Source organism: Aythya ferina, assembly GCF_964211825.1.
Source record: "Aythya ferina genome assembly, chromosome: 2".
In the NCBI taxonomy this organism is placed as follows: domain Eukaryota; kingdom Metazoa; phylum Chordata; class Aves; order Anseriformes; family Anatidae; genus Aythya; species Aythya ferina.
Window position 1 is genome coordinate 78,246,842 of NC_140297.1, and position 14,649 is coordinate 78,261,490.

At 37.5% G+C, this 14,649-nt stretch overlaps 1 protein-coding gene across 2 annotated transcripts in view; it reads left to right on the top strand.

Annotated features, from left to right (window-relative positions):
• Nucleotides 1-13,981, top strand: part of LOC311431137 (uncharacterized protein) — a 312,109-nt gene extending 298,128 nt beyond the window's left edge. The window contains exon 5 of one of the 2 annotated variants that reach the window (XR_014689270.1): nt 13,473-13,981. The gene's annotated coding sequence lies outside the window, so the exon portion shown is untranslated. Of the gene's footprint in view, nt 1-13,365 lie in introns of both variants that reach the window. The other variant, XM_084508389.1, reaches the window with a different exon arrangement.
• The last annotated feature ends 668 nt before the right edge of the window (nt 13,982-14,649 follow it).

Sequence of the window (14,649 nt, forward strand, 5' to 3'; positions counted from 1 at the left end):
TCTGCTCTCATGAGACCCCTCATGGAGCACTGCATCCAGCTCTGGGGGCTCCATCACAAGAAGGACAGGGACCTGTGAGAGCAAGTCCAGAGGAGGGCCACGGGAATGATCAAGGGGGCTGGAGCACCTCTCCTATGAAGGCTGAGAGAGCTGGGGTTGTTCATCCTGCAGAAGAGAAAACTCTGTGGAGACCTTATATTGGCCTTCAGTACCTAAAGGTGCTTCAGGTAGCTGGAGAGGGACCATTTATCAGGAAGTGTAGCAGTGCGACAAGGCTTCAAACTAAAAAAGTAGATTTAGGAATATATTAGGAAGAATTTCTTCACTATAATGAGGCAGTGGAATTGGTGGCCAAGAGAGGTTATGGATGACCCCTTTCTGGAAGTCTTTAAGGCCAGGTTGGATGGGGCTTTGAGTAGCTTGGTCTAGTGGAACCCCCTGTGGCAGGGGGTTTGGAACTACATGACCTTTAAAGTCTCTTCCTACCCGAAACCATTCTATGGTTATTTTTATCTCTTACTCTTGTATTTGCAAAATAATAAAATCATAGACTATCCTGAGTTGGAAGGGACCCACAGGGATCATGGACCCAACCCCTGGCTCGACATAGGACCACTCAAAAAGCAAATCATATATTTGGGAGTCTCGTCAAAATGCATCTTGAACACCAGTGGGGTTACTGCTGTGACTGCTTCCCCAGGGACCCTGTCCCAGTGCCTGACCACCATCTTGGTGAAGAACCTTTTCCTAACACCCACCCTGAACTGTCCCTGTCCCAGCTCCATGCCATTCCCTCGGGTCCTGTCGCTGTCCCCAGAGAGCAGAACTCAGCGCCTGCCCCTCCACTCCCCTTGTGAGGAAGCTGCAGGCCACCATGAGGCCTCCCTTCAGCCTGTTCATCCCTCCGGGATGAACAAACCAAGGGACCTCAGCCACTCCTCATACATCTTCCCCTCTGGACCCTTCACAATCTTTGTAGGCCTCCTCTGGACACTCTATAATAGTTGTATATCTTTCTTATCTTTTGGTGCCCAAAAGTGCACACAGTACTTGAGGTGTGGCTGGACTGGAGCAGCGCAGGACAATTCCTTCCCTCAGCCAGCTGGCCTTGCTGTGCCTGATGCAACCCAGGATATGGCTGGCCCTTTAGGCTGTCACAGCATGCTGCTAGCTCATATTTAAATTGCTGTTTACCAAAAATGTCAAGAAGGAGGATCCAAAATTCATAAAAAGCTGTTTCAATAACAAGACTGATCCAGACTAGCTTTACAAACCATTTAATTGATACTGAAAACTAAATCAAAATTATAATTTCTTATTATGGCATGAGCATCTCTGTGCAGGTGCAACAAGGAAGTGGAAGCATAAGAAAGGTAGACTTTTTTTTGTGAGAGAGTTACTTTGTGAACCACTGCATGAAGAGTTAATCATCCAACCAGACATGGAGTTGTGGACCACCTGCAGGTGGATTCTGAAGGTGAGGAATGGTCGGTTGCCACCTGGGTGGTTCTGGTGAAACCTGAATAGGAGCTCAGTGGGACACCAGTCTGCAGGAATTTACAGACTCAGTTGAATATGCCTTGGTGTTTTTGTTAGCATTAGCATGATAAACTGCAAGGATATGCTTTCAAAACAAAACTACTTTTCAAGTCATGTCTACCACTGTGAATAATTACCAACACTAAGAACGGCTAAGCTTCAATAATCACTTCTGTTTTAATTCTAGGAAAAAAATCAAGTCCAATTCAACTCAATTCTCCAACTAATTTGTGTACTCAGTATTTGAAAGTGCAATCACCCTCCCTTTCTTGACCTCAAGATCTGACTGGTTTTAAGAAGAGGCAACACCTGCTTTAGAAAATATAAAGAGCTTCATGGGGAAAGAAAATTTTGTCAGTTCACAACAGGGACAGAGCAAAAAAAAGGTTAAAGAGATAAGATGATTCTATTTAATTGGTAAATTCTTTTTAGTGTATCTTGCTATATAGTATCTAATAAGTAGGCTTTAAATGGTCAGTGTAGAATGCCATTAAGGGTAAGAAATTAGACTCATTTCTGAATCATAGGGGAAATTAAATTATAGCTGTGTTTGCTGCTGTAGTACAGGTCACTCAGTGTTTTCATTACAGCTTTTGGCTTCTGAAGTTTATAACTTTGGTTGTATTAAAAATTATTTCAGTTGAAGTTTGATATACAAGGTCAGATTCCAAGTCTCAAAGGAATTTGATAATGAGCTATTTTTTTCCTAATTTCTCTTCCAAATGTGTATATCAGTACCATGTGTATTTGTATTTCATCCATATTTCATACTTAATGGCTTTTAGAACAGTTTTTACAAGAGAAGCTCTGTCAGAACATCTAGTTGGAGATTTTTTTTTCTTTTGTTACAGAAAATCCATGTTTCTGTAGCAGACTCATGGGAAGGTATTGCTCCTGGTGAGGATCTCCACAATACTTTTGGTATTTTGAAACTCTCCTGGGCTGCTTGCTAGTAGCTATAAAAAAATAAATAATAAAAGTAATACAAGGAGACCATTGGTCCTGTCTGTCTTCAAATTTTAGTGGACAAGTTCAGACATCTGTCTGGGTATGGATAAATGATTACAAGCATTTTCAGTTGGTATTAGGATAATGGGCCTATCAGCAAGCAGGCATGTTTATGCTGTTTTTGCTGGCAGATTAATTCCCCAGGAGTCTGTGGTTTAAAACGTAAGTTATGATTTCATTTGGATGGATTGAAATTGAGTTCCTTTTGTGGGTTTAAACATCATGTAAAGGTTTCAGGGGCCCAGTCAATAGATACTCCATTACTTGGCTGTCCTGCACTTGTCATTGCTGGACTCCAGCCCAAACTAATAAATACCATATACTGCATAAGATGACCTCACTGAGCTTTAATAGAGAAGAATTTTGCTAATCTATTAATGGATATTTACTTTTGGAGAAAACACTTGTATTTTACAAAACAGAACGTAGGATGTGTTCAGCAGTAGTAGCCCCTGGCAAGCTCTTGTGTGGTAGGCATTGCTGCCTTTTTGGGTCTTGAATTTCACTCTGTTTTTCACAGAATCATTAAGGTTGGAAGAGACCTCCAAGATCACTCAGTCCAACCTCTGACCTAAATTTTCTTATTTAAGCCCCTTATAGTTGTTTTTGTTTTTGTCGTTGTGCTGTTTGTTTTGTTTCATGCCTAATATATTTAATTTAATTTGAGGAGACAGATGTAATGATTGATGAATTTCTGTGCCAGACAAGAGACTTGTAACCATGGCAGCAATATTAATCAAAAAGTAATGCAACTTTCACTTGCATTAAATTCCCAATATGCTGTTCTGGCAACATAAAAGGGACTTCAAACATATTCATTTTCTTGAGGCTTTAGCCTATTGTTAAAACATGGGAGCATGACCTTGCCAAAAATACAAAGCTTTTCCTCTGAGACTTCTTGTTGAGATCAGCTCACTAATTTTGTATAGAAAAGCAATGTGTAAATGAACTCCCAAGTCCAGAATAGCAGTACCCTAGCAACTGTTCTCTTACAGGCAACACTATTACTTCATTCGTATGCTTCTCTGTGCTCAACTAACAAAGCTTTTCCAACCTCTTAACAGCTATTGCATTAGTCCACTGTAATTTCCATCCACCAAGAGTAGAAGTAACTGTTATCAGGAAAGACGTAGCTCTTCAGTTTTGGTGAAAGAACTTGTAGGAGTGAAAGGGAAACATGCTCACTAACTCGCAGGGTGGCAGTGTTCTTAGAGTCATTGGAGATGAGTTGAAAGCAGCTTATAGTCTTGGAGGCAGATGTTTGTATATACCGCTAAAAATATGTGGGCAAAAGACTAGGTCCTGGTCTTGAGGGACAGCTAACGGAATGGACTGTGAGAAACCACTGGATATGACGTGAGACTGCTCAATGTGGAGGGGGGGAAAAAACATAGTTGAGAAGTTGACATAGGTACTGCCATGAGGAATGGTTGGGTTTTGGATATGTAAGCTATTGCTGAGTTTTGGCAACAGTTGGAGGGGAATAATAAATAAGTTTATCAGTATTGCCATGTAAGATAGAGATGACGTAGGTAGAGAGGTTTGGACAGATTGGAGAGCTGGGCAATCACCAACTACATGAAGTTTAACAAAGCAAGTGCCGGGTCCTTCACCTGGGACAGGGCAACCCTGGCTATACGTACAGACTGGGCAATGAGATGCTGTTCAGCAGCTCTGCAGAGAGGGATCTGGGGGTTGTGGTTGACAGCAAGTTGAATATGAGCCAGCAGTGTGCCCTGGCAGCTAGGATGGCCAACCGTATCCTGGGATGTATCAAGCATGGCATTGCTAGTCGGTCGAGGGAAGTCATTGTCCTGCTCTAATCTGTGCTGGTGCGGCCTCACCTTGAGTACTGTGTGCAGTTCTGGGTACCACTGTACAAGAACATTAAACTGTTGGAGAGTGCCCAGAGGAGGGCGACAAAGATGATGAAAGGCCTAGAGGGGAAGACATATGAGGAATGGTGGCTGAATTCACTGGGCCTGTTCAGCTTGGAGAAGAGGAGGTTGAGGGGGGAACTCATCACAATCTACAACTTCCTTGCGAGGGGGTGTGGAGAGGCAGGTCACCTATTCTCTGTAAACACCAGTGGTAGGACCTGCATGAATGGTGTTAAGCTGAGGCAGGGGATGTTTAGGCTGGACATCAGGAAGAGGTTCTTCACAGAGAGGGTGGTTGCACACAGGAACAGGCTCCCTGGGGAAGTAGTCACTGCACCAAGCCTGTCTGAATTTAAGAAGTGTTTGGACTGTGCACCTAGTCACATGGTCTAAACTTTTGGGTAGACCTGTGTGGTGTCAGGAGTTGGACTTGATGATCCTTACGGGTCCCTTCCAACTCGGAATATTCTATGATTCTATGATAGGTAATAGTATCAGAAGTTCCAGATTTTAACATGGATGAAGCCAAACTGGGACTAATATGGAAACAGGAGTTAGGGACAAATTGGCTAGGAGGAGACAAACGTGGTGGAAAAAGGGAAAGGGAGGGCTGGGAGTGTGTTTTATGGGTCTGGGGGAAATACAAGCATAAGAAAATGGAGAGAAGAGGATAAGGGCCTAGCCACATGTAAGCACCTATTGGTTAGTATGTTTGGCTGACTGAACCTAGCACCTTGTCACTGCAGTGACCAGCACTACCCTATCTTCTTAATAAAACTTGTTCTTGTTTTCCATGTAACATGCATGTGTGGTGAAGGTTCTAAATACCAGCAATTGGAGGGACTATGTGTCTGTGTTTAAAGGTGTACTACTGAAGAAGTAGCCGTGGATCACAGGGCTTGTAGGCCTAGGTGTCAGCGACTAACCTCTCCAGGTTTCCCTTTCCTACTGAGCTGCAGTTCTGTTTTATGCATATGCAATGAGCTTGAAAATGCCAAACTGGCATCTGAAAAGACTCAAGGTCTGAAGCAGTGACTAAGGCACCCAGAGTCTAAGGATGGATATCAAATGGATGTGGAGTCTCTGATGATGTTTGAGACATGTATGCCTGTGAACCAAGTGAGACAGAAATGTATATTTTTTTTTTTTCCACAAATGAACTTCAACCCTAATCAGCTGAAGAGGAGCAAGTCTTATTTGTAGTGTTAAAGTAAGCGTTGTTGGTGTTTACATGTGTGTTGGTAGGGACACATCTCTCTTTGTGTGGCTGTTGTTGTATTGCGAGTGTGTTTGAACATGTCTCTCTGTAATGAGTGCTCAGTCTTGCCTCTGACTGCAAGGAGGACGAGCAGCTGCACCCATGGGACAAGGACAGGAAAGCTGGTGTGAGACTATATCACGTTGGACTTCAGCATGTAGAATGGAGGAATCCTCTGGGTCCTGGAGTCCACTGGATTCAGTGATTTATTTTTTTTTTGTAAGAACCTTAACACGTCTCACTTTTTCTTAAAATCTTTACATCCAATACTCTGAACTCAGAACTTAGTATTTAGGGAAACAATATTACTGTCGCTAGCTGCCCCTCTGCGGGATGACATACATGTATCATGGCCTATAATAGTTAATTCTTCATTTAATCAATTCTACTCAGTGTGCTAAAGCAATGTTAGCATCAAAGTTTAGTAGAGAGAGAAGGAAGGAACATCTCCCAGAACTTATCTTTACTGTTTACTTTCCTACAGTAGACCTTTGATCTCAAAAGCCTTTTTTTGTTCATCCAGTAAATTGGTGATCCAGTCTTCCTTATGTCTTTCAGAAAAACTGTCTGCTGTCCCTTTGGCATTACAAACTGGGGGACATTAAATTACAAAAGGGGAACATTAAATTACAAAAGAAGTTGCTTGCTTCACCAAATTTAGTCATTAGGGGAGGGATGGAGGAGGGGGACAGAACTTTTTTATCAGCGAGTTTTGTTTAGGAAGGCTGAATTTGGGACCTTTCTGAGAACTAGTAAAGCCTAGTTTTAAAGGTGCTCCAGCAGCTTTGAATAACGTATTGTCAGTACTGAAAGTCATTGCATTAATATTAATAATAATAATAATAATAGTCATCATCATCATCATCATTCATTTAACCACTCCAGATTGTTTTACTGGGTGAATGTCACCTCATGAAGCTGGGAAAGATTGTATTTTAATGTCTATTCATCTGAGTTAGAGCAAAACCCTGTTCATGTGGTAAATCTTGCTCTCTAAGCATGTAAACAATCCTCCCTTTCTGTTGAGACTACAGCAAAACTATGATACTTGAGTTGCAAGTTTATATTTGATTTAGTAGTTAGTACCTAGGCAAACTGCAGTATTGTTTATGTAATCATATAAATAATCATTCCCATCTGAGAACTAATCTTTTGAAAATTCCATGAGGAATGTAACTGGTAATAACCACAGTTAGGTAAGTAGAATGCAAAACTTCTTTGCAAGCAAAAAAGATTGTTGATATGAAGAAGTTATTACTAGAGGATAGGAAGAAGTCTTCTAAGGAAATGGCCATTCCAAATACCTGCAGGGGTTTTCTTATGGTTTTTCTTTGCCTTTTATCTGACTTCAGTTCTTTTCCCAGACACTTTGCAACCTGAGCTCTTAAGGTTTCTTTTCTGTCTTGTGTTCACGTACCTTGAGGGCTTATAGTAATGGTGATGTTTCTTAGTATGAGATGGAATATGGTTTTAGAAGTAAATTAATTGAAGTTAGAAAACAGTATTGGGCTCAGATTTTGACATGTCCTCTCTTGCCTTTGTGTCTTTCTGCCCTTTTCTGTGAAGGGCATCTTATTGTGTTCATGTAGTAAAATGTAGTAGAATTATTTTTTTTTTCTACTGAGCGTTCTGAACTACTGCTGTTTTCTGATCTTTTCAACATACATTTGTGATGTTTTAGAGCACTCTTGCCTCTGGAAATTAAGACATGACTTCTTTGGGAGGTGGGTTAGGTAGATAAATGTTAATTTAATGAGAATTTGCATGCTAGGAATATAACTCAAAGGATCTGAATGTATGAAATGGAATTTATATTTTAAAGAGAGAATCTTTAATTTCTACATTCAAGATAGACTTGAAATAATGATCATTTGTTAAAATGTCATCTTAATAGCCATAGGTAATAATGAATGTAATGATTTTTTGCTGTCTTTAACTTCTTCACAAATTCTAGCTAAACATCTATTTAATAAAATATTTATGCTACTAATGATTTTTTTTTTCCCATTCTGTTTATATCTTGGCTTAATTGCATTAACTTATGTAATGCTATTTAAATGCTCAAGTTTTATGGGAGTAGAAGTAATATCCTTTGTGCATCGTGGTCTCAATAAATGGTTTGTAACCTAATGAAAGCTAAATCTCCTAATTTATTCTCTGATTCTGTGGTAGAGACCTTTTTAATGAAATCTATTTCGTGTTAGACAGTAGCTTCATTAGTGTATACCTAAGAGGTATATAACATTTATAAAAGCATTACTGGAAACTTCGTAAATATCCAAAATCATTGCTTGTTCTCTATCAACAAAACAACTAAAACCACCAACAACTATATATGAGAACAAACAAGCAAAGAAAAAAAATGTATTTTGTACCTGTATAAGGTGATACTTTCAGTCCATGTCTTAACAGTATATAACAATGGTTTCCTCAAGCTTGCCATTTATTTTAATTATGCATACCAGTAATACTTTAATGTAGGATTGAAATTTATTTGTCCTTGCAATATTTTTATAGTGTAATTTAAAGAGCTTAACTCTAAATTTTGTTTTATTTCATTTATAGCATTTTTTCATATATGGTGCTTAAGAGAAAGACCTGAAACAAAAGAAATCTGGGTTTTGCCAAAAAAAATAAATGACAGAAGCAAGAGTGCATTGAGAAGTGGAAAACTTCCTTCATCCATGGTGTGAATGAGGATCTCAGCCATGAAATCTAAAAGTTTCTTGGTTCAAGTAGTAGTGTGTGTAGGACTTGTGTCCCTTGTCATATTTGTTGTTATAGTAGCCCTTATGTGGATATCCTATATCTGTGTAGTTAGAACAAGAAAGCTAGATGAATTGATTAACAAAGAGGGTTTGATGCAGGAGGAGAATTGCAGAGGAGGTTAAAAATGGGAGATGAGAAGAGAAGGGGAGTGATGTGAAGGAGATGAAAAACTACTTGGAATGGGAGAAGAAACAGAGGAAGAGAATGGTAGAGAAAAATATCTTTTAGGAGCTCAGTTCTCCTAACGGTGACCTTTTATTGGTTGATGTTTGGTAATATAATGTGTTTGCACCCCCACTGGTTTTGGAAGTTTTCTGGGTTAGAGAACTTTTTGGAGCTCTTTTTGTTGTTTAATTTGTACTACATCTACCTCCCTGCTTTGATTTGCCTAGCTATGAATGTGAACATGTCTCTACAGAGGTTGAATTAATTTAATCTAAGATTTCTTCTTAATGTACTCCTTCATTAAGGCTTTAACTCAAGCTTATAGCTAAATTAACTTCTTTTGAAGGACTTCTCTCACTTAACTTTCTACTTCATTGTTGGCAAGGTTGTCTGAACAGCACCCCCAAATGCTTCTTTATGTCTCTGTCAGAGTTGATACCTTGTTAAGAACTGGACCATAAACTCTTCTGCTTAACAGCACAACAGCTAAGACTCTTAATGGCAAAGCCAGTTATCTGTTTTAAAAAGACTATAACCACTATAGGCCTTTAGGGAACTAATCTTATCATTAGAGAGCAAAAGAGATGAATATTGATAAAGGCTGAGTGGACAGTGGGGAGGCACAAGGGGAGGGAGGAATATCTGAATCACAGAATCACACACACACACACACAACTTGCCAAATTTATAATACTTCTATTTATGTGGAGTAGTATGGATTAATTCGGAGATATACGTGTACTTATGGATATATATATCCACACATATGTATAACATAAATATATAATATATATTGTATATGCATATATTCACACACACACACGCAGATAAATGTATATATGCATATATAAATATCCAAAACCCTTAGATGTATTAACTATTCCATTAGCTATTAATTATTAGGTGTATTATCTATTCTAACATTGTTAAGACAATGTGAATATTTCATCTGTCTTACTGCATAACGTTAAGTATTTAATGTCATTATGCATTAAATGGAGTTGCATATTACATGATGGCAATGCTTTGAAGATACCAAAATGTGACAGTATAGTAACTTGGAGACTTTGCAGTACAACTTTGCATAACAATACAGAGAAAATCATTCGGCTGCTTTTTCAGGTTGGATTGGAACAGATAAATTTCCAAATAGTAAAGTTCTTCTGCAAAATGAGCTTGCACTTTCTAATCACAGCTATTTGAGTTTGGCCCTCTGGGATGCTCCGATTGTGTCTGTATTTGGTCTGATGGTTTATCCTCAAATGATTTAGGGGGACCCATGCATATGATTGTATTCTGTTTTGAACCACACCTAGAAGAATTTCTGAAGGAGGTGACTTTCAGTTGAAGCAGGGAAGGGAAGAAAACAAAGTTCTGCCATTAATTACCAATGTATAAAGCAGCAACCTATTAGTGTTGTTTTTTTGTTTGTTTGTTTGTTTTATTCCCATTGAAAGTTGGTGTAATTTTTTAATAGCTTTTTTTCTTTTTTTTTTTAAAAAAAAAGTTTCACCAGCAGGTTAGGTTTTAAAAGATGACATTTGCCACAATAGTAACAATTTGTGTATTTTAGCATGTCAATGACAGAGGATTTGAGTTAATTTTTGGGTATTAAAAAGATGTTAGGGAAGGGGATGGAAATATTGCAAAGGTATGAATACCTGTCTCACATCAGTATGATTTTGCTCTAATGCTTACTGTGGTGTTCAGAATTTGGCTTAATGGAATTTGAATGTTAATTGCATCTCAGTAACATGGAAAATGAACAGAGCAAATTGGAAAAGTAGTGCTGAGAAAACTGAATGAATTCATAATTTTTCTGTAACTTATAGTTGCAAATTAGCATTCATCATAGATTAATATAGAAAAACTAACTTTAACAAACACAGCTTCTGCTAGTTTGTTTAAATTACATCCCTCTTCCATTCTTGTTTTGCTCCTTTCACAGGACTCTGAAATCATAGAGAGTATTTTTCTCTTGTGTCTATTCTTGGTTTATGATCTAGTCCAAGAATATTTTGAGTGTTTATTTTTGGCATTATTCCTTGAAAGACAAGAAAAAACTATATCTTGTGTATTACTTTGAAAGGCTTCTAGGTATTTAGTGAAATGAGCAATTCCAAGCCAATTTGAATTAGCAAAGTTGAAATGCTGTGTTACCTGTATAAATTGGTTGAGTCTTTAGTAGTCTGAGATCATTAAGCGGTTTCTCAAACATCTTTTTTCCCTATTGTAATGAATATGAACTTTAAAAGTAGCTGAGCTTTGTGTGAACTTGTTTTTTGGGAGAGGGGAAAGGCTAGGGGAGAGAAGCTGTGATCTTTTGGGTTGATGAAAGTCAAGCACTTACCAGATCTTTAGGTAAATTGGAGGAAAGGACAGTAGAGCTTTATTTTTGACTTAATTATTTTTGCTTTTGATGATTTTATGTTTTAGGATGTGTACAATGTTACCTCCTTTTTTTTTTTTTTTTTTTTTTTTTTCCCAACACAACCATATAGATAGTTGCTATTAGCCATGCTGTTCCCTGGGAAAGAGCAAATTGTCTGTTTTTCCAGACTAAACTCAGTCCTGCAATATGTAACAAACTGTACTTTGCAAAATACTTTCTATGCTTCTGGTGGAGGTTATTGAGTATTACTTTTGTGTGGGATCCATGCACCAGTGTGAAGCTCAAATCCATTGTACTTCTAGACATTCAATGTATATAGCATGTGTTCTTTGAGGCTTTGTATAAGTAATGGTTAAAATAAAAGTATCCATGCTGTGCAAAAGTATTTTTCACATCATCAACTATCATTAGCAAGACTGTATGGATTAATAATTTTTGTAGTTTATTCATTGAATAATCTAACTTTTGGATTCAGTATTCAAAGGTTAGCATCAATAGTTCTGTTTGAAAAGGCATGAATAAAAAGTTAGGAGTGTCAAGCAAACCATTTCTGTTCCACTTTTTGGGTTGTAAAATTATTTAGATGTCCTCCATAAAGCTAATAAGAAACTGATTTTCTTAATTTCATATTCTCAGATCCTAATTCAAATCTTCTTGACACAGAGCCGCTGTTTACGTAGGAATCTCTGATACTTAGCCTTGGATCGTGTTGTCCCTTGACAGAACAGGTTGGAGACCCAGCAACAAATTATGGCTAGAGCTTTTAGATTATAGAAATGATGAAGTGGTTTCTGATTAAAGAAACTTAATGAAAATATGTTTCTTTCAGCAATTTTCCATTTTAGTGAATAATTCTGAGGCCTCTTCTGAAGTGATCTTTTTTTTTTTTTTGTTCCAAGAAGTTTTGAATACTAAAATATTTACACTTAGAATAACAGATAGATTTTGTATTACAGAGAAAAGTACCTGGATATGGGGATTTAACCACTATGATTATGCACTTTAATCTCTGTATACTGACACTTGTACCTGTGTACTGCCTTCCCAAAACTGAAAGGATATACTGCAGACTTAATAGGATCTCAGAAGATACATGAAAACACTTCAAAGTGTGTGCATAGTTGTGTAACAGTGCAAGGTACAGAAAGTTCACAGCTGTCTACCACAGAAGTAGATAGCTGCCCACTTATTACTGCATTCCAACTGCTATAGTGCTGGGTTAACACATCTGTTCTGTCTTTAGACCAAAACTTAGCGTATGCTTTGGACTCAAATCCGGTTTGGGTTTTTTTGGACAGTTCTTGCTCTATTACCAATGATAGGTGTGTTCTGAATCTATAATAATGCAATCAAGCAGTTTTAACCCTTTTGCCAGTGTAGTGTTTCCAGTGTTCAGGATAGTGTTTTCTTTCTATATGAGAAATTTTAGTTACTGATCAGTGATTGTTGTCTCCAGCTGCTGACAACCCCCAGCTGTTTCTTTTCCATCTCCAGCTGTTGCTTACAGGGGAGTGCATTCTTCTTTCAGAAGTGTTTATTCAATAAACCCTGAAATTACATGTCTTTTAATAATGCAACTTAATCTACCAGTTATTTGTTTGTTTAAAATACACTATTTCTAAAGAGGCAGAATGAGGATAGTAGCACAGTAATCTGTGTCTGTAAAATACACTGGCATGAACAACTGTAACTCATCCTTAGGCTTATTCAAATGACCTGCTTCAGCCCTAGTGTGGAGAGACCTATTTGTGTGGATAATGCAGTCTCCCTTCATGTTTAAACTTAAGCTTCGTTGTTAATATTACCGTATGTTCTTACTACCACTGTCTCCCAGTTGTTAGGGTCTTAAGGGTTTGTGGGACTGCTGTGATCGTCTCCTCTGACCTCTTGTATAGTCTAAGCCAGCTGACTTCACTCAGTAATTCCTGTTGCAGAAAGGAAAGGCAGAGAGGGGTGTTTCAATGTAAAATTAACTGCGTATAAAAATACATGTATGTGTTTGAATATACATACTTAGCCCAAATCCTTCTCCTCCCATGGGCGCAAAAAAAAGACCCTTTGCACAGCAAAGCTGTTAGGGAAGGGAGAAAATAAAACTAACATGGAAAGCAAATACCACACTGCTTGAAACAGTGGAGTAAAAACTTTAAGCTTTGCAATTATGTGAAGTTTTTTAATCCATTTCTTGCTCCATGCTAATGGATACTGAAAGCTGGTACTTAATGGAGGATTTTTCTTCAAGAAAAGCTATTTTATTGAAAGTGTTTTTTTTTTTTTTTTTTTTTTTTTTTTTTAATGTTACCATATACATCTTTATTATTGCTATTATTATTTTTTATTTTTTATTTTAACAGGTAATTTCTGAGGAATTTTAAGAAAATCTGAACCCTGCTAAAAAGCTGCTGCTTTAAAGTTTTTGCAGCTTGTGCTTTCTGAAGTTGCGCTGGTATTATTCTTCTAGAATGAAGGAACCCAGGAATTCTCAAGAGCCCAGAAGCTTGAAAAAACTTTTACAATACATAAAAACATGGCATTTCTGAAGTGCTGAAAAATTTTATTGACCTTCAGACATTAGCTGGGAAACAATAATGAAGGAAGAAATCAGCTCTATAGAAGAATAGGCTTTTATCAAACTTGTTAAAGAATCTCTTAACCTAACCACTCAGTACGGGTAACAAAAGACATATTAAGAAAATATGTAGCAAAAAGTATGGTTCGAAATGTATGTGATTGATTATGTATGTGATTGGCTGTTAAATAATTTTCCTTATTTATTTATTTTTAACTTTAAGTGGAGTTGGAAAATAAAAGCTTAAGGAAGGTTAGAATGAATGTACTAGAGCCAATATCTTATCTTATATGATTTCTAAGTCTTCTCATGAGAGGTTTGGGGACTTCTGATAGACAGGTATTTCTAAATGAGGATAGGTTTTAAACTCTTGTCTTACCAATAAAAATTGGATATGACCATACCATATTACAGGTATGATGTCTGCCTGCTGCTTTTTTTTTATGGTTAGGCTGTTTCTTCTGATCTTTTAGCAGTGAAAAACAAACAAACAAACAAACAAACAAACAAAAAACACACACACAAAAAAAAAACTAGTGTTTTGTCTCATGCCTCAGATTTAGTTAAAGTACTTAGGAGTTAGGTGGCCAGGAAACATGAAAGCTGTAGTAAATTGTTTGTAATTGGTTTCTCATAATTTTCCAATGGCTGTAGTTACTCTCATTTTGTCTTTGTTTATGTAGCATTTATCAGTATACTTAGGCATGCTGAAATGTTAATGTTAGTGATAGGTCAATAGTTGTTCAGTCAAAGTTTAACCTTTGCTCCACATTTGGGATAAAATACCAAAAAAACTTTTTTTTTTTTTTTTTTTTTTTTTTTTTTAATTCACGTTATGATCTGGACTTCGTAGCAGATGAATGCTTTATTGATGTCATCTTTAACTTTGAGTTTGAGTTTGGTTTGACAGACTTAGAACTCTACATCTGTTTTTTGTTTTTTCTTGATTCTTCTGCAAGACTGTCCATCTGAAAGGGATATAGGATAGTACCAGAGAAGCGGGGTTCTATGAATTGGATGATGGTTTGATATTGTTTCCGTGGTAGTCATAACTTCCATTTTCACTGTT